The following is a 24,526-nucleotide window of genomic DNA, read 5'->3' as shown; positions in this document are numbered from 1 at the left end:
CATTTCTTTGTAGTTTCTTTTGATCACCGAAAGCAAATGACACATTGTGGTTCCCTCTGCTCGGTTGGTATTGAGATGTAATCAATGGCATGTGTTTTTCTAGAATGGGCATAGTCTTCTATAGAAAGTTGCCTCAATATTACATTAATGAAAACAAACGGTAGACACGGTACAATTGTTTATGCAACACTAGTCATTCAATTCTGACTGAAGTCTCGGTCACCTCACCTGCATCTATAATGTTTGTGCCATGGTCAGCAGTTGAGAAGCATGAACACGACTCGACCAATAGGAGTCGCTATGAGCACGTGTTATGGTCATCGCTGAAGTTTTACGTTCTGATACTTCAATAGCTGAAAACACTTCTATCGATGAAACCAAACCAACCTGAAAATATTTCCTGGTCATTGGTAACCTATAACGATGCAAAAGCCCACGTTGTTTATGGTTATTTAACCTAATTAAAAGTGTTTAAGAATACTATTTTTTCAATATCTCATGTAGTCTGTATGTGCAGTACTGTACAAACCTATAGTCAATGATCTGTCTGAGATACAAAGCGTATTTGCACCCACTGTTTTCCAGATGGTGATAAAGTTGTATTCCCATTTGTAGCTACTCCAGCACAATCTCTGTCACCGTCATGTCTGTGAACAGTTAAACGACTGACATAAGTCCCTTGGAATGTAAAGGGTGAGATTCTCATCAGTTATTGCAAAACGCATCTTGTAGAAGAAGAAACCAGCGTTATGTAACTGAAGACTCTATCAATCCCACGGGAAGACTGTGAGTTGCCATCAGCTGGAGAAACAGCCCAACAAGGCCATACAGGGAACATTAACAACAGGAGATAATGAACCCAATGAAAACAACCCATGGAAGCTGAGATATCATGCAAAACAATGGGTTTCCTATTCAGCTTGACACAAGACAACCCGTGTCTTTGTCTCTCGTGACGCTTCTTTCTCATCCTGTTGGATATCTACTCAGTGGGCTACAGATTGATCTACTCTCCCTTGAGAATCTTTCCTTTCATGACAGTACTCTTTTGATTATAATAAGTTGACCTCCGATGAATGTTGTTCCGAACTTCTCCTCTGTGTATGCCCAGGATAATCCAGATCTGTGTGGGTGGACATTATTATAAAAATGCCTGTTTAATTGGAGCACATTTATCAAACCTGCTCTGTAGTTCTGTGTTTTGAAGTTGAAGAAAAAACTGTTATAGGTTTTCTGTCTGTCTTTCTCTCTCTTTCACCCACACTTCCAGCTCCTCATGGCTGTGGCCCCGTTGCTGCTGTGCTACTCTACAGTCCTTAAAGCTCCATGTCATCCCTTCCTTTTCCAGGAAAACAACTTAACCAGAGGCTGTCCCTAAACTGAAGTCTTCTGCACATACTGTGTGTGTGTGCCTGCGCGTGTGTGGCATTGACCATCTCTTTAACATGTTGTTTTCTAGTAGTTTCTATGATCATGGCAGGATTTCTCCATGTTAACATTCAGCCAGTGGCATGAAGTGAATATTACTATTTGTTTCGTCTGTGGTCAGTCGTTGGCCTTTCTCAATTGGGTAAAAGTCTGTTCTCTCCTTGAGTCCTCCGTGACCCGGTAAACCTATAAGTGGTGGCCATGAAGGAGAGTGTCAATTCGTTAATAGAGGAACAGAGGAGTTTGCTCCTCTCCCTCCATTGCCTCTTCCGGGGGAAGATGCTCAGGTGTATCCTACCATGGAAGCGTTTGGAAACAACTTGTTTTCTCAGATGAGAAATGCATGCACACATTTAATAAAAGGGTACGTTTATCATTTTATCTATAAAATGTCTGGCTCAACTAGATCAAAATTCTATACCACTTTACACAGGTACTTGGAGATTGCAGTTCTTTAAACGTCATTAGCCTAATGACATTCTAGTGGAGAAGGATAGTCCAATTTCATACAAGTGCATTTATTTCCACATTTCCTTTCCTCGCCTCCTCGATTTACCTTTTACCTTTTTCAAAAGGATGTGAGGAGAGGAGGGAGTATATGTCATGCGGAATTAAGGAAATCCAATTGAGATTCAATTTAATTGAACCCTTATTTCACCAGGTAGGTTGCCTGAGAATACATTCTCATTTATAGCAATGACTTGGCGAGTAGTTACAAGGGAGCGGAGGGGGGATGAATAAGCCAATTGGAAGATTCTCCCAGTGGTTCAGAGTGAGTGATCGTGCAACCTCAACCATGAAACAGCATTAGACTTTAAAAAAAAAAAAAACTTTCTCTATTCTGGAAGAGTTGAAGGACGTACTCTATCCCATAGGGCTTGCAGAATTTTTTTTTAAACATTCCGTCTTCATCAGTAGTAAGAGCATCCTTGGGTGGTTGTTTTTTTAATGCATAATTAACCAATATACTGTATATTTAACTCCAAGCCTGTTTAGGATGCTTTGATTGGTCATTGCGTGTTACCGTCAGCGCTGTAAAATCTGTTTTCATTGGAGGAGAGGGCTTTGTTGATGTGGGACTCGGTGTCCTGAAGTGGACACAGCCCAGAGTTTGGCCTATAGTTAAATCATTGTGTGGGAACTTCAGTATATTTTCACTCCAGGTTTTATCAGCTGTGACGGTATCTCTGGCCTCCAATGCTTGGAAACTTGTGTAACCTGCATTATGCAAAAGGGAAAGGTCCTGCATAAAGCCTGGCTAATGTTAAAAGGTGCTTCAAGTATCATTTCCTCCCATCTCAACTTCCACTATTGAGGAGAAGTTTTGGAAGACTTAATTTAGAGTGAAAAAACACCTGTTAGGAATGTGTGTAAGCTTTTATTTAGTGAAGTAATGAGTCCTATCTGAATAGCCAAATGTAGGCCTCCTCTTGGCTTGCATTGCAGTGTGACTTCTTTCCAAGCCTCCCTATAAAATCCATTAAGCCAGTATCCGGATGGTGTTGAAATATACAGTATGACAGATGAGCATCTCTTTCCCACGCACAGTTGAAGTCGGAAGTTTACATACACTTAGGTTGGAGTCATTAAAACTCGTTTTTCAACCACTCCACAAATTTCTTGTTAACAAACTATAGTTTTGGCAAGTCGGTTAGGACATTACTTTGTGCATGACACAAGTCATTTTCCAACAATTGTTTACAGACAGAATATTTCACTTATAATTCACAGTATCACCATTCTAGTGGGTCAGAAGTTTACATGCACTAAGTTGACTGTGCCTTTAAACAGCTTGGAAAATAACAGAAAATGATGGCATGGCTTTAGAAGCTTCTGATAGGCTAATTGACATAATTTGAGTCAATTGGAGGTGTACCTGTGGATGTATTTCAAGGCCTACCTTCAATCTCAGTGTCTCTTCACTTGACATCATGGGAAAATCAAAAGAAATCAGCCAAGACCTCAGAATTATTTTTGTAGACCTCCACAAGTCTGTTTCATCCTTGGGAGCAATTCCCAACGCCTGAAGGTACCACGTTCAAGTATAAACACCATGGGACCACGCAGCCATCATACCGCTCAGGAAGGAGATGTGTTCTGTCTCCTAGAGATGAATGTAATTTTCTGCGAAAAGTGCAAATCAATCCCAGAACAACAGCAAAGGACCTTGTGAAGATGCTGGAGGAAACAGGTACAAAAGTATCTGTATCCACAGTAAAACAAGTCCTATATCGACATAACCTGAAAGGCCGCTCAGCAAGGAAGAAGCCACTGCTCCAAAACCGCCATAAAAAAAGCCAGGCTACGGTTTGCAACTGCCCATGGGGACAAAGATTGTACTTTTTGGAGAAATGTCATCTGGTCTAATGAAACAAAAATAGAACTGTTTGGCCATAATGACCATCGCTATGTTTGGAGGAAAAAGGGGGAGGCTTGCAAGCTTTGCTGCAGGAGGGACTGGTGCACTTCACAGAATAGATGGCATCATGAGGGTGGAAAATGATGTGGATTTTTTTTAAGCAACATCTCAAGACAATTGAAGTTAAAGCTTGGTCGCAAATGGGTCTTCCAAATGGACAATGGTCCCAAGTACACTTCCAAAGTTGTGGCAAAATGGCTTAAGGACAACAAAGTCAAGGTATTGGAGTGGCCATCACAAAGCCCTGACCTCAATCCTATAGAAAATGTGTGGGCAGAACTGAAAAAGCATTTGCGAGCAAGTAGGCCTACAAACCTGACACAGTTACACCAGCTCTGTCAGGGGGAATGGGCCAAAAGTCACCCAACTTATTGTGGGAAGCTTGTGGAAGGCAACCCAAAACGTTTGACCCAATTAAACCATTTAAAGGCAATTCTACCAAATACTAATTGAGTGTATGTAAACTTCTGACCCACTGAGAATGTGATGAAAAAAATGAAAGCTGAAATAAATAATTCCCTTTACTATTATTCTGACATTTCACATTCTTAAAATAAAGTAGTGATTCTAACTGACCTATGACAGGGAATGTTTACTAGGGTTAAATGTCAGGAATTGTGAAAACTGAGTTTAAATGTATCTGGCTAAGGTGTACTGTATGTAAACTTCCGACTTCAACTGTATGTCAATATTCGCCAACACTCACACAGATCTGTTCTATCGGTCAAAGGTCTGTTTTTACTATCAGACACATGATCTCCTATGACGTGTACAGTAAGTGGGGCTGAGGATACAATGGCTTTTACAGTGTCCTCTGTTTTGTCTGTTTCCCCTGCCGTTTGTTTTTGAGGCTTTGAGCTGAAGAACGTGTGTAAGATTTGAAGTTGGAGGAGAAAAGGGTTGTTGTCTGAGAGAAACACAGTGGGTACATTAGACACGTCATGATGACTCCACCGTACATCACCACATTAGAAGGTTATATCCACTAACACTCACTTTGTTTAGCACAGTTCCTTTCTGGAGCAATATGGAAATAATGAGCTGAATAGAAATGGTAATACAAGCCCCCCCCCCCCCCCCCCCCCCCCCGTGCATTGCCTCCGTTGCAGATTATCACAAGTTGTTTTGGTGCCCTACTTCTAAATGAAATGACATGGTCAAATTGAAATGTCTTGAATTGGCAGTCAATGGATAACCCGTTTTAAGTCAGTTAATGATTTTAAGCCTGTAAATGTTTGCAAAAATCTCTCAGTAACTGTCTGCATACCTCAAGTTCTTGTGTGTTGTTGGTGCAGGAGGAAAACTTGAATGAAGTGTAAACTTCTTTATGGTCCTCTGGTCACATAAACTACCAATCTCATTAAAATGATATTTTTTATTAACTAAAGTGTGGGAAAACATTTCCTCTTAGTCATATATTCCAAATCAAATGTGTGTGAATATGTCCATGTATGTGTAGTTTCCATAGTTACAAGCAAGATAAACATGTGTATTTGGCATGTGTTTTGGAGACTCTCAACTGGCCTTTGTTTATTGGGGTTACCTTTTTCCTAACAACATTTTATTGTTAATTTGAAGTTAAGTGAAATCTTTGTATAGACTTCTGGTGGCCTACAGTATACAGACTATATGTTAGCTGACTAACTACACCCCCCCCCCCCCCCGGTATTAAATTAATAATTTTCTAAACCTCTACCTGACAATTATTGGGTATCTTGGCCTTGAGGTGTAAAAGCGCTCTTCGAAAACAAATGGTAAACGTGCAGATTTGCTGCTACCTTGTAGCCTACAGGTTTACTTCAGTATTCTCATGCATCCTAAACAAACGGCATTTGTTAACCGTACAATGTCACCAAGTAGGCTATGCCTTGCAACATTATACACTCTGTCCCCCAGTAGGGATGGAACTGAGTACATTGAAGGCAATGTAAAACTGATCCTGGATGGAAAGAAGCACAAACTGGGTCGAAAAGCAGAAAAAGGGTCTTCTCTCTGCGGCACGTCCACATTCTGTCCTGAAATAGTGTATGGGTATAGGGCCCCATCCTCGTCTTCCTCCTGGGTGCTGAGTAAGAGCTTCAGACAGGAAGTGAGTGTTGTGTGGGGGAATGTGCTGCAGCCACCACTCTCTACTGTAGGAGAACACAGGACTGTTTCAACCTCCAGAACCACATACTGTTAGACCTTGAAAGGGTTCATATCCACAGTCCATAGTCATACTATTAAACTAATGGGCTGTTTTAAGTGGTGTTTACTGAGGACATTACAGGGACTCATCATGGGGGAGCTCAAAGTATGTCAAGTATGTGGTGTAAACCTGAATAAACTTCGGTATAATGTTACTCAAATGTTTTTTTCAATTGGAGCTTTAACATCACTCTATACTCTGCTCCTCAACATCATGGCAAGCAGACATTATGCCAAAACAGTATGTGATAAAGTGTTTGTGCCTTTTGTATACTGTAGCTCTCCTCTCTGTATCCTCTAGCTCTCCTCTCTGTATACTGTAGCTCCCCTCTCTGTATACTGTAGCTCTCCTCTCTGTATCCTCTAGCTCTCCTCTCTGTATACTGTAGCTCCCCTCTCTGTATACTGTAGCTCTCCTCTCTGTATCCTCTAGCTCTCCTCTCTGTATACTGTAGCTCCCCTCTCTGTATCCTCTAGCTCTCCTCTCTGTATACTGTAGCTCCCCTCTCTGTATACTGTAGCTCTCCTCTCTGTATGCTCTAGCTCCCCTCTCTGTATACTGTAGCTCTCCTCTCTGTATCCTCTAGCTCTCCTCTCTGTATACTGTAGCTCCCCTCTCTGTATGCTCTAGCTCTCCTCTCTGTATGCTCTAGCTCTCCTCTCTGTATGCTCTAGCTCTCCTCTCTGTATACTGTAGCTCCCCTCTCTGTATACTGTAGCTCCCCTCTCTGTATACTGTAGCTCTCCTCTCTGTATACTGTAGCTCTCCTCTCTGTATACTGTAGCTCTCCTCTCTGTATCGTCTAGCTCTCCTCTCTGTATACTGTAGCTCCCCTCTCTGTATCCTCTAGCTCTCCTCTCTGTATACTGTAGCTCCCCTCTCTGTATACTGTAGCTCTCCTCTCTGTATGCTCTAGCTCCCCTCTCTGTATACTGTAGCTCTCCTCTCTGTATCCTCTAGCTCTCCTCTCTGTATGCTCTAGCTCCCCTCTCTGTATACTGTAGCTCGCCTCTCTGTATCCTCTAGCTCTCCTCTCTGTATACTGTAGCTCCCCTCTCTGTATCCTCTAGCTCCCCTCTCTGTATACTGTAGCTCTCCTCTCTGTATACTGTAGCTCCCCTCTCTGTATACTGTAGCTCCCCTCTCTGTATACTGTAGCTCCCCTCTCTGTATACTGTAGCTCCCCTCTCTGTATCCTCTAGCTCTCCTCTCTGTATACTGTAGCTCCCCTCTCTGTATCCTCTAGCTCTCCTCTCTGTATACTGTAGCTCCCCTCTCTGTATACTGTAGCTCTCCTCTCTGTATCCTCTAGCTCTCCTCTCTGTATACTGTAGCTCCCCTCTCTGTATCCTCTAGCTCTCCTCTCTGTATACTGTAGCTCCCCTCTCTGTATACTGTAGCTCTCCTCTCTGTATGCTCTAGCTCCCCTCTCTGTATACTGTAGCTCTCCTCTCTGTATCCTCTAGCTCTCCTCTCTGTATACTGTAGCTCCCCTCTCTGTATGCTCGAGCTCCCCTCTCTGTATACTGTAGCTCTCCTCTCTGTATCATCTAGCTCTCCTCTCTGTATACTGTAGCTCCCCTCTCTGTATACTGTAGCTCCCCTCTCTGTATACTGTAGCTCCCCTCTCTGTATACTGTAGCTCCCCTCTCTGTATACTGTAGATCCCCTCTCTGCATACTGTAGCTCCCCTCTCTGCATACTGTAGCTCCCCTCTCTGCATACTGTAGCTCCCCTCTCTGTATACTGTAGCTCCCCTCTCTTCCAACCTTTTCTGAAACATCCTGATACAATTTAACAATTCTATTGAACTTTGCTTACACATTGAATTCCTTTATCCCAAGCATGATGAAGTGTTCAGGAGCTCTAATATAATTGAGGTCTTTTCTTGTGGAAAAACCTGCATGTCATTACTCGAAAATAAAACCTGGAATCATGTTTCAACGGTCCGACTCGAGCTCTCTGACCCATTTCTCTGCTTCTGAAACTGTGAAATTAATATATATTTTTTTAAATAATATTTTTTTACTTCACCTAGAGCTCTTTTTCTTCTGCACCTTTAAAGTGCAGATTTACATTCTGGCTGGTTTGCGGCTGCTATAATTGTACTTTTTTTGAACTACCACTCTCTCCCCTTTTGAGTGCTGTGTTTATCTTAAAAGGACCTCGCTTCGTGGTTAGTTGTTCTTTCACTTCATTCAACATTTAGTACAATCTGCTTTTTCTCCACATGCCCTGATTGGAGAGAGTGCTCTTGGTTGGTGGACCTGGTTCTGGCTGTTGCTAGAATATTCTTCAATGGGATCAAGGAAAAAGGAAAGAATGGGAACAGAAACATCATGTTTAGTTTGATGGAGAGGGCTGGACGGTGGTCATTTCAAAAAGGCCCTAATTGAGTTACTTTGTTGATTTGGCTGTGTCTGTGTGGACTGTGGATGCCATTCGTCAAAATCATCAAGGAATGAATTCCCACACATTCAGATAACAAACATAAAACAAGTGTAGATGAAAGCTGGTTATTTATGTGAGTGAATTTGGTATATGAATTCTACTGTCGGCTATTAGCTGTGTTTAGGGTACTATGTCTCTGTCTTTTTTAGTGAAACCGACTTCTCCAGCCCCTCTGGAGTAGGTTCTTATGCTACATACCAGGTACAAGGGGAATACTTTGGTTGTGAAATGTTTCTGGCAAGTTTGCAACAACTCACCCCCAATTCACCAATGGGGGAGATGGGTAGACGCCCGCAATGTGATAAAGCATCATTCCTGCACCTCATTCTAATGCCTCTACTTAGCAATTAAACCAACAGACTGGCTCAGTGGTTGTAAATTAGTTTGTCTGGGTCTCCTATTTGTTTGTTATTTGACTTGTATTTTTAGTTAGAAAAAGGACCAATTTGTTAAGTGTGTTTTATACTTAACTGTTTATGTGGTATGTCTTAAACTGTCTAGTGTTTTATGGATTGTGAGTTGTGTAAGCTTTCTGTATCATATTTTATTTTCTAGGGCCGTATCCACAAATCATCTCAAGAGTAGGAGTGCTGTTCTAGGATCAGTTTTGCCTTTTAGATCATAATGAGTAAGATGGTATGGACAGATCCTAGATTAGCATTCCTACCCTGAGGCGCTTTGTGAATACGGGCCCAGTACTGGCAGTCTGTCAACTCCACTGCAACATTACACATCTGGGAGTTTGTTTATTCATTTATTATTTCACAGTTGCCTGGCAACTGCACATGCCTTCTTCTCCTGTGAAATCATTCGGAGACGACAGCAGCCTGTGTTCTGGACAGGAACACAAGAATAAGGGTTGTTTGAGCTGTTGCCTTTCTTACAAAGTGCATAAGTGATTACGAATTTAAGAGGTCCCACAAAAGCAGACGAAATAACAAATATGGAGGGCTTAAAAGAAATTGGCATGGCCATGGATGTAATGGTTTTTCTCTGAGTCTCTCCAACATTTGGCCAGCAGCAGTGACCGGAGGTTGTTGACAACTTGTTTGGCTGTAGCTACTACTTCCTGGGTCCTTCCGTCCTTGCTGATTTAGATACGATTGTGTGGATAGTGCGGGAGTCGAGAGCTACTCAGGAACTGAAGTTTAGTGAATGGATGCTAACCTGTGTGATGGTTTGCCAGAGGACCACATAGAGGAAGACTCAATAGTGCTCTGTCCGTATCTGTTTTCTCAAGTGCTGCCAGCAACTTGTCTGTTGAAAGGTGATATACTGGATGGAAACATCACAGCTTTCATCCTGCTCATTTAGAGTTGATTTATTTAAACAGGCTTGTCAATGAAAAATAATGTTTTTGGCAGAAATCGTTAGTGTTAAACACATCCTTCTGTTTATCGTCTAAACATTCCAGTGGTCCTCTCTTATAGAGCTAGATCAATCTTAATGCCGCCCACTGTCATACCATTTCTCAGAGAGATTGATGGGGATGGCAAGATTCAAGAGGCGTAGTATTGCGTGCAGCACAGTTCTAAATGGTGAATGATTTCACCAAACTTGTCTTAAGCAATAACTCAAGTGGTGCGTGCGCGGTTTGGGCATGCATGCAGATGGTGTGTGTGTGTTTTTTAAAGACTCCCCTGTGTGTACTGTCATTTCCATGTTGAATCAGCTGAGAGGTGCTGACGCTCATAGTGTTCTGCTTGAGAGCATCTGGTGGGTGGAGAAACATGGTAAGAACATCCTGCTCTCGCTATATTCCACTCCATTCTATCTGGGAGTGGTAGTAGTTCATTCAGACTTGTCCTAAGGGGCTATTTCACACAGCTGGTCTAAGGACTTAAAGCCAGCTAACTTTCACAAGTACATGCAAGAGTGTTTGGACAGACATTTTGGAAACCTGAAATTTGGACAGCGGTTCAAAACAAAAACAATTTGGCTACAGCTTTAGGCAGTTCCACCTCGGTCTTTATATGCTGACAGTGATTTCCTTGTCTCTGTGATATATTGTCTGTTGGTAATTTAACCACCATAAGCATTTATCTTGTATTAATTTACAACGGTCCTTCTCTTTTCTCGTTTTAAACCAGTGATTACTGGTTACCGTTTTAAACCAGTGATTACTGGTCAGAGTATATTTTCCTGTTTGTGTCAGAGCAAAGATAGTTTTGTGTTTTGCTTTAGTTCTAATGTCCATAAACATACTGTGAGTACCAAAGCCTTGCTCTAGAGTCTACACCCCAATGTCCTAAGAGCTCTGTGCTTAAGTCACTCTGTTACTGCTGCCCCACCAGGATTTGTCTCGCCAGGCATTGTGATTTAGAGATTTAGATGGTGCCTTTGGGTTTTCCTCACTTTTCATGCTCCAAAAAACTCCAACCATCATCCTCAGATTTGTTTGCGCTTTTTTTGTACATAATAAGGTTCTAGACATCAGAAGAGCAATTACTCACCTCGAACTGGACAAGGATTTTTTTTCTTTAATGAGTCGTACGCGAAGGATATACTGCTCATCCCGGACCAGGCCCAAATCTTGGTCATTCGCATGCAGAGGAGACGCCGTTGCAGAGGTCGTAGAGCCAGATGCCTGGCAAGACTGTCGCTGAGTGGATAATTGGCCGTTACCCTCCGTTCTGCAGTGTGATCTCTAATATTAAGGAAGTCTTGAGGTTTTGCCCACCTGAGTTAGAATACTTCATCATAAGTTGTAGACCACACTATCTAACGAGAGAGTTTTCATCTATATTCTTCGTAGCTGTCTATTTATCACAGGAAGTGGTCCGATGAAGCGTATGCTAAGCTATAGAACTTTTTCGCTAGCACAGACTGGAATATGTTCCGGGATTCATCCAATGGCATTGAGGAGTATACCACATTGGCTTTATTAATAAGTGCATCGATGACGTCATACTCACAGTGACTGTACGCACAGTACATATCCCAACCACTAGCCATGAATTGCAGACAACATCCGCGATGAGCTAAAGGCTAAAGCTTCCGCTTTCAAGGAGCAGGACACTATTCCGGACGCCTATAAGAAATCCCACTACATCCTCGGACAAACCATTAAACAGGCAAAGAAATCAATACGGGACTAAGATTGAATCCTACTATATTGGCTCTGACTCTCATCCGTATTGGCAGGGCTTGCAAACTATCACTGATTACAAAGGGAAACCAAGCCGTGAGCTGCCCAGTGACTTAAGCCAACCAGACAAGCGAAATGCCTTCTATGCTCACTTCGAGACAAGCAACACTGAACTATGCAGGAGAGCACCAGCTGTTCTGGACGACTGTGTGATAACTTTCTCCATAGTCGATATGAGTAAGACCTTTAACTTCTTTAACATTCACAAGGCCGCAGGGCCAAACGGATTACCAGGACAGGTACTCAGAGCATGCTCTAACCAGTTGGCAAGTGACTTCACTGACATTTTCAACCTCTCCCTGACCCAGTCTGCAATACCTACATGTTTCAATCAGACCACCATAGTCCCTGTGCCCAAGAATGCCAAGGTAACCTGCCTAAATGACTACTACCCCATAGCACTCACATCTGTTGCCATGAAATCCTTGGAAAGGCTGGTCATGGCTCACATCAACACCATCATCCCAGAAACCCTGGACCCATTCCAATTTGCATACCACCCCAACAGATCTACAGATGACACAATCTCTATTGCAGTCCACACTGCCTTTTCCCACCTGGACAAAAGGAACACCTACATAAGAATGCTGTTCATTGACTACAGCTCAACGTTCAACACCATAGCTTAGTGATGAGCTTGGAGGGCACTAAGGACCCTGGGACTGAACACCTCCCTCTGCAACTGGATCCTGGACTTCCTGACGGGCCGCTCCCAGGTGGTGAGGGTAGGCAACAGCACATCCACCACGCTGACCCTCAACAGAGGCGCCCCTCTGGGTTGCGTGCTCAGTTCCCTCCTGTACTCCCTGTTCACCCACTACTGCGTGGCCATGCACGACTCCAACACCATCATTAAGTTTGCAGAGAACATGACTGTGGTAGGCCGATGGACGATGAGACAGCCTACAGGGAGGAGGTCAGACACCTGGCAGTGAGGTGCCAGGACATCAAACTCTCCCTCAATGTGAGCAAGACAAAGGAGCTGATCGTGGACTATAGGAAAAGGAGGGCCAAACTGGCCCCCATTAACGTTGATGTGGCTGAAGTGGAGCGGGTTGAGAATTTCAAGGTCCTTGGTGTCCACATCACTAACGAACTATCATGGTCCAAACATACCAAGACAGTTGTGAAGAGGGCACGACAGCAGCTTTTCCCCCTCAGGAGACTGAAACGATTTGGCAAGGGTCCCCAGATCCTCAAAATTCTACAGCTGCACCATTAAGAGGATCCTGATTGGTTGCATCACCGCCTGGTATGGCAACTGCTCGGCATCTGACCGTATGGCGCTACAGAGGATAATTTGTTTTTGATTTCATCGTATGTCGAATGAGGCCATCATTCTACAGCTCCAACACTATTTACTTGTTTTGGAGGGTAAGAGGAATGTAATCATCTCTCGCTCTGTACACATAATCAAATCACATTTTATTGATCACATACACATGGTTAGCAGATGTTATTGCGAATGTAGCGAAATGCTTATGCTTCTAGATCCGACAGTGCAGCAGTATCTAACAGGTATAGAATAGATAGTACAGTATATACAAATGAGATAAGTAATGTGAGATATGAAAACATTCTTAAAGTGGCATTATTAAAGTGACAGGTGTTCCATTTATTGAAGTGGCCAATGATATCAAGTCTCTAGGTAGGCAGCCGCCTCTCTGTGCCACAATCTCATGGCCTTGAGATAGAAGCTGTTTTTCAATCTCTCATTCCCAGCTTTGATGCACCTGTACTGACCTCGCCTTCTGGATGGAGGTGGGGTGAACAGGCAGTGGCTCGCGTGGTTATTGTCCTTGATGATCTTTTTTGCCTTCCTGTGACATCGGGTGTTGTAGGTGTCCTGGAGGGCAGGTAGTTTGCCCCTGGTGATGCCTTGTATAGACCACCCTCTGGAGAGCCCTGCAGTTGTGGGCGGTGCAGTTGCCGTACCAGGCGGTGATACAGCCAACAGGATGCTCTCGATTCTGCACCTGTAAAAGTTAGAGGGTTTTCGGTGACAAGACTAATTTTTGCAGCCTCCTGAGTTTGAAGAGGCGCAGTTGCACCTTCTTCACCACACTGTCCGTGTGCGTGGACCATTTCAGTTTGTCTTTGATAGGTACACCAAGGAACTTAAAACTTTCCACCTTCTCCACTGCTGTTCCGTCGATGTGGATAGGGGGGTGCTCCCTTTGCTGTTTCCTCAAGTCCACGATCATCTCTTTTGTTTTGCTGACATTGGGTGAGACGTTTTTTTCCTGACACCACACTCCGAGGGCCCTCACCTCCTCCCTGTAGGCTGTCTCGTCGTTGTTGGTAATCAAGCCTACCACAGTTGCGTCATCTGCAAACTTGATGATTGTGTTCGAGGCGTGCATGGGCTACGCAGTCGTGGGTGAACAGGAAGTACAGGAGAGGGTTGAGAACACATCCTTGTGGGGCCCCAGTGTTGAGGATCAGCGGAGTGGAGATGTTGCTTCCTACCTTCACCACCTGGGGGTGGCTCGTCAGGAAGACCAGGACCCAGTTGCACAGGGCAGGGTCAAGACTAGAGGTCGACCGATTATGATTTTTCAATGCCGATACCGATTAATCGGCTGATTTTTATTTTATTTATTTGTAATAATGACAATTACAACAATACTGAATGAACACTTATTTTAACTTAATATAATGCATCAATAAAAATCTATTTATCCTCAAATAAATAATGAAACATGTTCAATTTGGTTTAAATAATGCAAAAACAAAGTGTTGGAGAAGTAAAAGTGCAATATGTGCCATGTAAAAAAGCTAACGTTTGAGTTCCTTGCTCAGAACATGAGAACATATTAAAGTTGGTGGTTCCTTTTAACATGAGACTTCAATATTCCAAGGTAAGAGGTTTTAGCTTGTAGTTAATATAGTATTTATAGGACTATTTCTCTCTATACCATTTGTATTTCATATACCTTTGACTATTGGATGTTCTTATAGGCACTATAAGAAGTTTAACAGTGTAACAGTATAGCTTCCATCCCTCTCGTCGCCCCTATCTGGGCTCGAACCAGGAACACATCGACAACAGCCACACTTGAAGCAGCGTTACCCATCGCTCCACAAAAGCCGCAGCCCTTGCAGAGCAAGGGGACTAACTACTCCAAGTCTCAGAGCGAGTGACGTTTGAAACGCTATTAGCACACACCCAACTATCTAGCTAGCCATTTCACATCGGTTACACCAGCCATTAGGCTGATAGGCTTGAAGTCATAAACAGCTCTGTGCTTGCGAAGAGCTGCTGGCAAAACGCACAAAAGTGCTGTTTGAATGAATGTTTACGAGCCTGCTGCTGCCTACCATCGCTCAGTCAGACTGCTCTATCAAATCATAGACTTAGTTATAACATAATAACACACAGAAATACGAGCCTTTGGTCATTAATATGGTCGAATCCGGAAACTATCATTTCGAAAACAAAACTTTTATTATTTCAGTGAAATACGGAACCGTTAGGGATGCCACCCGTTTGGTATTTTATCTAAGTCTAAATATTCTTGTTACATTGCACAACCTTCAATGTTATGTCATATGTCATACGTAAAATTCTGGCAAATTAGTTCGCAATGAGCCAGGCTGCCCAAACTGTTGCATATACCCTGACTCTGCAATGAACGCAAGAGAAATTACACAATTTCACCTGGTTAATATTGCCTGCTAACCTGGATTTTTTTTAGCTAAATATGCAGATTTAAAAATATATACTTCTGTGTATTGATTTTAAGAAAGGCATTGGTGTTTATGGTTAGGTACAGTCGTCCAACGATTGTGCTTTTTTTGCAAATGCACTTTTGTTAAATCATCCCCCAGCATTGCATTGATATGCAACACAGGACACGCTAGATAAACGAGTAATATCAACAACCATGTGTAGTTATAACTAGTGATTATGATTGATTGATTGCTTTTTATAAGTTTAATGCTAGCTAGCAACTTACCTTGGCTTCTACTGCATTCACGTAACAGGCAGGCTCCTCGTGGAGTGCAATGAGAGGCAGGTGGGTAGAGCGTTGGACTAGTTAACTGTACGGTCTTGTGTGTGAGCTGTTGACTTGCGACTCCACTTTGTCTCTATACTGATACTTTGCTTGTTTGATTTCCTTATGGAGAGAATAACTACACTGTTTGTATTCGGCCATATTCCCAGTTGCCTTGCCATGATTAAATGCGGTGGTACGTGATTTGCTGCCATCGCTCCACGGTTTCTGGTCAGGGAAGGTTTTAATAGTCACAGTGGGTACAACATCTCTTATACACTTCTTTCTTTATGAACTCGCTCACCGAGTCAACATATACGTCAATGTTGTTCTCTTAGGCTACCCGGAACATATCCCAGTCCACGTGATCGAAGCAATCTTGAAGCGTGGAATCCGATTGGTCAGACCTGTATGCATCATGGAAGTTAGAGTAGCAATGGTCAAGCTTGTTACTTCCTCGTGTACTGCAATCAATATGCTGATAGAATTTAGGTAGCCTTGTTCTTAAATTAGCTTTGTTAAAATCCCCAGCTACAATAAATGCATCCTCAGGATATATGGTTTTCAGTTTGCATGAAGTCCAGTGAAGTTCCTTGATGGCCGTCTTGGTATCCGCTTGTGGGGGGGATATACGCGGCTGTGACAATAACCAAGGAGAGTTCTCTTGGGAGATAATACGGTCGGCATTTGATTGTGGGAAATTCTAGGTCAAGTGAACAAAAGGACTTGAGTTCCTGTATGTTGTTACAATTACACCATGAGTCGTTAATCATGAAACATAAATCCCCGCCCTTCTTCTTACCGGAGAGATGTTTATTCCTATTGGCGCGATGCACTAAAAATCCCATTGGCTGTACTGACTCCCGACAGCATGTCCCAAGCTAGCCATGTTTCCGTGAAACGGAGTATGTTATAATCCCAGATATCTCTTTGGAATGCAACCCTTGCCCTGATTTTGTAGACTTTGTTAACTAGGGACTGGACATTAGCGAGTAATATATTTGGAAGCGATGGGTGTTGTGCGCGCATCCGAAGCTTCACTAGAAGACCGCTCCGGCACCCTCTCGTCCGGCGACGTTGTTTTGGGTCGGCTTCTGGAATCAGTTCAAATTCCCTGGGAGATGCAGACAACAGATCCGCTTTGGAAAATTATTCCTGGTCGTAGTGCTGGTTGTGCTGTTAGGTTGACGTCTCTCTGATATCCGATAGTTCTTCCCGGCTGTATGTAATAACACTTAAGGTTTTCTGGGCTATCAATGTAAGAAATAATACATCAAAAAACTAAATAATGCACAGTTTCCTAAGGACTAGAAGCGAAGCTGCCATCTCTATCGGCGCCATCTTGTCTCGTACCAGGCTAAATGCATCTGTCCAGGCTGCATCCTCCAAACTGCTTCCATGAGCTGTTTTATAGTGACAGGATGGATGCCTTGGTTAAGATTAGGTGAAGTGTATATAGTATCTAAGTTTTGAACTGATGGGTGTGTGGGTTTGATTCATTAGATCCTATTTGATGGTTTTTGGGAAATGGCAACATAGATTACTACTCAGAAATTGACTTCATATTTTGTTCCATATTTCACAAACACCCCAGACATATTGTTTGCAACATCCCGTTTGTTCTCCGAGGTCTCAATGTTGAAACCCATAGATTCCTCCTCCTTTCTTGCCTGCTGCAGTACATAGTGGTGCCAATGTCAATATGAAACTCATGAGATGTTCTGTTATTATGTAACGCGCTGGCATATAATGATAAAATATTACTTTATGCTGTCACAAGTATGCCATAACAGATTGGCATATCCAAGGTCGTCAAGACGGCTAACGCCAATCTAAAGCAACTGATTTAGGCAGCTCTGACATGTAAGACTCAGCTGAAGTACTGATGTTCTCCACCCCCATAACAAACCCCAGAGGTTCGCGGGGCGCCCACCCTTCACTCCCCTGGTTCTCCCACGGCATGTCTTCATGCCATGCATCTGCTGACAGGATGTTTTTCACTCCTTGCATAGCCCTCATGTCCTCTTCTACAGATGTTTGCTAAAGCAGGAAAATCATCCTGCAGCAACAGGGAATGGGGATTATAATTAATGGAAATTTTTGTTGGGGAAAATCAAGTCTGAAATGATAAACTTCAGAAGCCTTTTTAAACCGCAAATATACTACATGTTTTACATTTCCTGCATTGCAGAAAAGTTATTCTGTGACAGGGTGGTCAAATTAAAAAAAGATTAAGATCCTACATCTGTACACCACTGTCTCCACTCATACTGGGGCGGCAGGTTAGCCTAGTGGTTAGAATGTTGGGCCAGTAACCGAAAGATTGCTATATCGAATCCTCAAACTGAAAAATTTTAAATCTGTTTTTCTGCCCCTTAACAAGGCAGTTAACCCACTGTTCCTAGACCAGTTAACCCACTGTTCCTAGACCAGTTAACCCACTGTTCCTAGGCTGTCATTGTAAATAAGAATTTATTCTTAACTGACTTGCCTAGTTAAATAAAAAATAAATAAATACTCCACCAAGAGATTCATTTCAGTTCCTCTAGCTGGAAATGCTATTTTGCATTCCATATACAGTACATGTGTTAATGTTATTATTAGGAAAACACTTTGGTTTGTATTCATCCACTGAGAATGAGCTGATGAAGTGCAACACATACCCACTTGTATGATTGGTAGGCCTTTTATGTCAAAGCATCTTCATCTGTTCATCTTTGCCTGCCAGCATCTTCAGAAAACAGTTGCTGCACACTGTTTAGCAGTTTTGCATCGTTTCAAATCAAATGTTATTGGTCACATGCAGATGTTATTGTGGGTGTAGCGAAATGCTTGTGTTCATAGCTCCAACAGTGCAGTAGTATCTAACAATACACACAAAACTAAAAGTAAAACAATGGAATTAAGAAATGTATAAATATTAGGATGAGCAATGTCAGTGGCATTGACTAAAATACAGTATAATAGAATACAGTATATACATATGAGATGAGTAAAGCAGTATGTAAACATTATTAAAGTGACTAGTGTTCCATTATTAAAGTGGCCAGTGATTCCATGTCTATGTATATAGGGCAGCGGCCTCTATAAAGTACAGGGTTGAGTCACCGGGTGGTGATGGCTATTTAACAGTCTAATGGCCTTGAGATTGAAGCTATTTTTCAGTCTCTCTCCCAGCTTTGACGCACCTGTACTCACCTCGCCTTTTGGATGATAGTGGGGTGAACAGGCCGTGGCTCGGGTGGTTGATCATCTTTTTGGCTTTCCTGTGACATCGGGTGCTGTAGGTGTCCTGGAGGGCAGGCAGTGTACCCCCGGTGATGCTTTGGGCAGACCGCACCACCCTCTGGAGAGCCCTGTGGTTGCGGGCGGTGCAGTTGCCGTACCAGGCAGTGATAGTCAATTGTGCATCTGTTTGTGAGGGTCTCAGGGGCCAAGCCAAATTTCTTCAGACTCCTGAGGTTGAAGAGGCGCTGTTGTGCGTTCTTCACCACACTGTCTGTGTGGGAGGACCATTTCAGATTATCAGTGATGTGTACGCAGAGGAACTTGAAGATTTCTACCTTCTCCACTGTGGTCCCGTAATTGTGGATAGGGGCAGTCTCCCTCTGCTGTTTCCTGAAGTCCACAATCAGCTCCTTAGTTTTGTTTGACGTTAGGTTATTTTCCTGGCACCACTCCACCATGGCCCTCACCTCCTCCCTATAGGCTGTCTAGTCATTGTTGCTAATCAGGCCTGCTACTGTTTTATCGTCTGTAAACTTGATGATAATATAGTTACTGTCACTGAGATAGTGGCTTTCCTTCTACCAGGGCCTGGGTTTTGACCCCTGTTGTAAATTCTGATTGTACCACTTGAATAAAAAATAAAATGTTGTAGACATTGAGATTTGATTAACAAAATGTCTCATTGAGAACATGACAGAACAGTGTTTTTGTATGCTTTATTTCTTTCTCGTTTCTGTATGTCATGAAGAGCTGTAGGTTAAATCTCAAAGTGCTAGGCTGAAGTACACCTGCTGCTGTGCATGTCTCCATTGTCCCATAACAACCTACAGAGCTAAGACAATGTTAGTATTTTGGTGAAGTGTATATTGTTTTGACAGTATAGAAATCAACCAACTGAAAGTTATCATTCGGTACTGTATGTTACCCACCCACTACCAGAGGCTTAATCTTTCCCAAAGTCACACATGCTAGCCCAGTATCATCCAATCTCCTCGTGTGGCCCAACTAGGTTGTTTCATCCACCTCATCCCTTGGGCTTCCAATAGAAATACTCCCGCCTCTCAACAGTTTGATTCACCACATTCCTCATCCACAATGAACAGTAACTCCCACAGGGCGTCCTGATTCCTGACCCCTGGCCCCAACCTGCTTCTACTTCTGTGGAAACATCAAACATCATTAACCTTTTGGTATTCTCTTTTTAAATTATGTTCCCTGTATAAGTAATCTAATTTGTTTTCCAATTTCAGACTAGTCTGGGACTGTGAGTGTAGAAATAGTATTTCATGTGAAATTTATGGGTCACATTCTTCTGAGTGAAGCATGCTCTCTTGTGAAACATTTACAGACGTGTTTGCGGGGGAGTAAGTACAAGGATGTGTGAAACTTACTTTCTGTAGGCATTACTCCATTGCCAAGGGCCAGTTAGTCTGGACATTAAAAACACCACCAGTTGGGGTCATTTGTTCCTTATCTAATGCTTACATTTGTGCTTACACAGGACATGTTATGTTGAGAAAGGAAAGCAAAATCCATTTTTCCCTTCAAATCATGTCAAGACACTAGTATTGCATTTTACCACACATTATGCAACTCATGGTGATCCTGACTGGAGAATGAAGGAAGTGCCTTTGCACATGTTTGCATATTAAGGTTTAAGTCTAATGAAACTGTGGCTAGGTTGTAGGGAACCAACCCGGATCAATCTCAGGATCATTATATATTGATATTCTGTCATGTTGTCAACCCCTCCACAACATTAACTACATGTGTTGATATCAAGAAAGCAAAAGTACTTTCATTTCAATAGCAAATCATGGTGACATACTATATGACATTGTCCTGCAGTCTTTTTCCAAAGAACACATACTGCGTGTTTCCATGGACCAATTCTAGCCAGTTAATCATTCTGAATGTTGACCTTTTCAGTAATTTTTCTATAGATAATGCATTGCTCTCCAGGGGTAATACTAAACAGAACATTGGGCTAGGTTAAGGGCAATTCCACGTTAACAGAGTGACACTGAGACTCCGATGTTTCACTTCAAAATGTATGTCAAACAAAAACCAATGATTGCAAAGTTAAACAAACCATACAACTCTATGCGCAAATGACAGTTTCCACTGAAACGTTACAAAAACACAAGGCAACAGAATGATGGTTTGTGCTGTTTGTTCCGTTATTCTCCTACCAAACTTTGCATTTGTACTGAGCTTTACTCTACTTGACTATACTTTACTGTACTCTACTGTGATGTATTTTGATCTCAACTTGTGAAACATGGCCGTAGACTGATTGGTTCAGATTTGGTCGGGACTAACCAAATTTGGTCTTGTTTAGTGGTGGAACTCATTAAAATAATAGCCAGTGTGTATAATAATACCCAAATATGTACTACATATTTCTACCTTTTGTGTACCTATTCAGGATGCATCACGATGATGGATTCATATCCATAATTATGCATTTCTGTGTAGTACAGATTAGGGACCAATGATGAAATTCCGTTACCGCAATTCTGTTACTGGGTGTAAATCCACTTCACCTACTATAGTTCAGTAACCAAAATAGATTTTTGACATGACACCTTAGTTGAGTTCCCATTCTTTCTGCAGACATATTTGAATCTTAATTTGGAGCAGATATACTATACAACAGTATTCGGACACTTCTTCAAATTAGTAGATTCGGCTATTTCAGCCACACCCGTTGCTGACGTGTATAAAATCGAGCACACAGCCATGCAATCTCCATGGGGTAACATTGGCAGTGGAATGGCCTTACTAAAGAGCTTAGTGACTTTCAACGTGGCACAAAAACTGTTTGTCAGGAGCTTCATGAAAAGTGTTTCCATAGCTGAGCAGCAGTGGTGGGAAAAGTACCCAATTGTCACGCTCGAGTGAAAGTAAAGATACCTAGAAAATGACAAGGGAAAGTCACCCAGTAAAATACTTCTTGAGTAAAAGTATTTGGTTTGAAATGTATTTGCTAAAATATACTCATTTATCAATAATAAAATATTCCTTATATTATGCAAACCGAACCACACCATTTTCTTGTTTCGTTTTTTACGGATAGCCAGGGGCACACTCCAACATTCAGACAACATAATTTACCAACAAAGCATGTGTGTTTAGTGAGTCCACCAGATCAGAGGCAGTAGGGATGACCAGGAATGTTCTCTTGAAGTGTGTGAATTGTACCATTTTCTTGTCCTACTAAGCATTCAAAATGTGACAAGTACATTTTGGGTGTCAAGGAAAATGTATAGAGTAAAAAGTAAATCATTTGTCAAATATAAATAGTGTGGCCTTCCGTGTGGCTCAGCGGTCTAAGGCACTACGTCAGTGTTGAGGCGTCACTACAGATTAGGGTTTGATCCCAGGCTGTGTCACAGCCGGCTATGACCGGGAGTCCCATTTGGCTTAGCGTCGTCTGGGTTAGGGGAGGGTGTGGCCGGGGGGCTTTCCTTGGCTCATCATGCTCTAGCGACTCCTTGTGGCAGGCCGGGTGCCTGCAAGCTGACTACAGTCGTCAATTGAACGGTGTTTCCTCCGACACATTGGTGCGGCTTGCTTCCAGGTTAAGCGAGCAGGTGTTAACCAGCCAAGCCGCGCTGCTTTTTATGTTTCGAAGGGCGCATGACTTGACCTTCGCCTTTCCTGAGCCTGTTGGGAGTTGGAGCGATGAGACAAAATCGTAACTACCAATTGGATATCAAAAAGGGGGTAAAATTACAAACAAAACAAAAAAGTGTAATAGATATATACTGCTCAGAAAAATAAAGAGAACACTAAAATAACACATCCTAGATCTGAATGAATGAAATATTCTTATTAAATACTTTTTTCTTTACATAGTTGAATGTGCTGACAACAAAATCACACAAAAATGATCAATGGAAATCAAATTGATCAACCCATGGAGGTCTGGATTTGGAGTGACACTCAAAATTAAAGTGGAAAACGACACTACAGGCTGATCCAACTTTGATGTAATGTCCTTAAAACAAGTCAAAATGAGGCTCAGTAGTGTGTGTGGCCTCCACGTGCCTGTATGACCTCCCTACAACGCCTGGGCATGCTCCTGGTGAGGTGGAGGATGGTCTTCTGAGGGATCTCCTCCCAGATCTGGACTAAAGCATCCACCAACTCCTGGACAGTCTGTGGTGCAACAGTCTTGGTGGATGGAGCGAGACATGATTGTCCCAGATGTGCTCAATTGGAGTCAGGTCTGGGAACGGGCGGGCCAGTCCATAGCATCAATGCCTTCCTCTTGCAGGAACTGCTGACACACTCCAGCCACATGAGGTCTAGCATTGTCTTGCATTAGGAGGAACCCAGGCCCAACCACACCAGCATATGGTCTCAGGGGTCTGAGAATCTCATCTCAGTACCTAATGGCAGTCAGGCTACCTCTGGCGAGCACATGGAGGGCTGTGCGGCCCCCCCCAAAGAAATGCCACCCCACACCATGACTGACCCACCGCCCAACCGGTCATGCTGACCCACCCCCCAACCGGTCTCCACAGCGTCTCCAGACTCTGTCACGTGCTCAGTGTGAACTTGCTTTCATCTGTGAAGAGCACAGGGCGCCAGTGGCGAATTTGCCAATCTTGGTGTTCTCTGGCACAGGGTTGGGCTGTAAGCACAACCCCCACCTGTGGATGTCGGGGCCCTCATACCACCCTCATGGAGCCTGTTTCTGACCGTTTGAGCAGACACATGCACATTTGTGGCCAGCTGGAGGTCAATTTGCAGGGCTCTGGCAGTGCTCCTCCTGCTCCTCCTTGCACAAAGGCGGAGGTAGCGGTCCTGCTGCTGGGTTGTTGCCCTCCTACGGCCTCCTCCACGTCTCCTGATGTACTGGCCTGTCTCCTGGTAACGCCTCCATGCTCTGGACACTACGCTGACAGACACAGCAGACCTTTTTGCCACAGCTCGCATTGATGTGCCATCCATTGCGTCAGATAACAACATTGATGAATACGCTGATTCGGTGTGCGAGTTCATTAGAACGTGCGTTGAAGATGTCATTCCCATAGCAACGATTAAAACATTCCCTAACCAGAAACCGTGGATTGATGGCAGCATTCGCGTGAAACTGAAAGCGCGAACCACTGCTTTTAATCAGGGCAAGGTGACTGGTAACATGACCGAATACAAACAGTGCAGCTATTCCCTCCGCAAGGCTATCAAACAAGCTAAGCGTCAGTATAGAGACAAAGTAGAATCTCAATTCAACGGCTCAGACACAAGAGGTATGTGGCAGGGTCTACAGTCAATCACGGACTACAAGAAGAAAACCAGCCCAGTCACGGACCAGGATGTCTTGCTCCCAGGCAGACTAAATAACTTTTTTGCCCGCTTTGAGGACAATACAGTGCCACTGACACGGCCTGCAACGAAAACATGCGGACTCTCCTTCACTGCAGCCCAGGTGAGTAAAACATTTAAACGTGTTAACCCTCGCAAGGCTGAAGGCCCAGACGGCATCCCCCGCCGCGCCCTCAGAGCATGCGCAGACCAGCTGGCCGGTGTGTTTACGGACATATTCAATCAATCCCTATACCAGTCTGCTGTTCCCACATGCTTCAAGAGGGCCACCATTGTTCCTGTTCCCAAGAAAGCTAAGGTAACTGAGCTAAACGACTACCGCCCCGTAG

The 24,526-nt window shown here is 43.2% G+C and overlaps 1 protein-coding gene across 11 annotated transcripts in view; it reads left to right on the top strand.

The window, feature by feature from the left end:
• LOC115135044 (protein bicaudal C homolog 1-like) overlaps nucleotides 1-24,526 on the top strand; it is a 79,175-nt gene that overhangs the window by 732 nt on the left and 53,917 nt on the right. The window lies entirely within an intron of this gene.

The sequence above is a fragment of the Oncorhynchus nerka genome, linkage group LG10 (genome assembly GCF_034236695.1).
Source record: "Oncorhynchus nerka isolate Pitt River linkage group LG10, Oner_Uvic_2.0, whole genome shotgun sequence".
NCBI classification, from domain to species: Eukaryota; Metazoa; Chordata; class Actinopteri; order Salmoniformes; family Salmonidae; genus Oncorhynchus; species Oncorhynchus nerka.
This window is presented reverse-complemented; position numbering and strand designations above follow the sequence as displayed.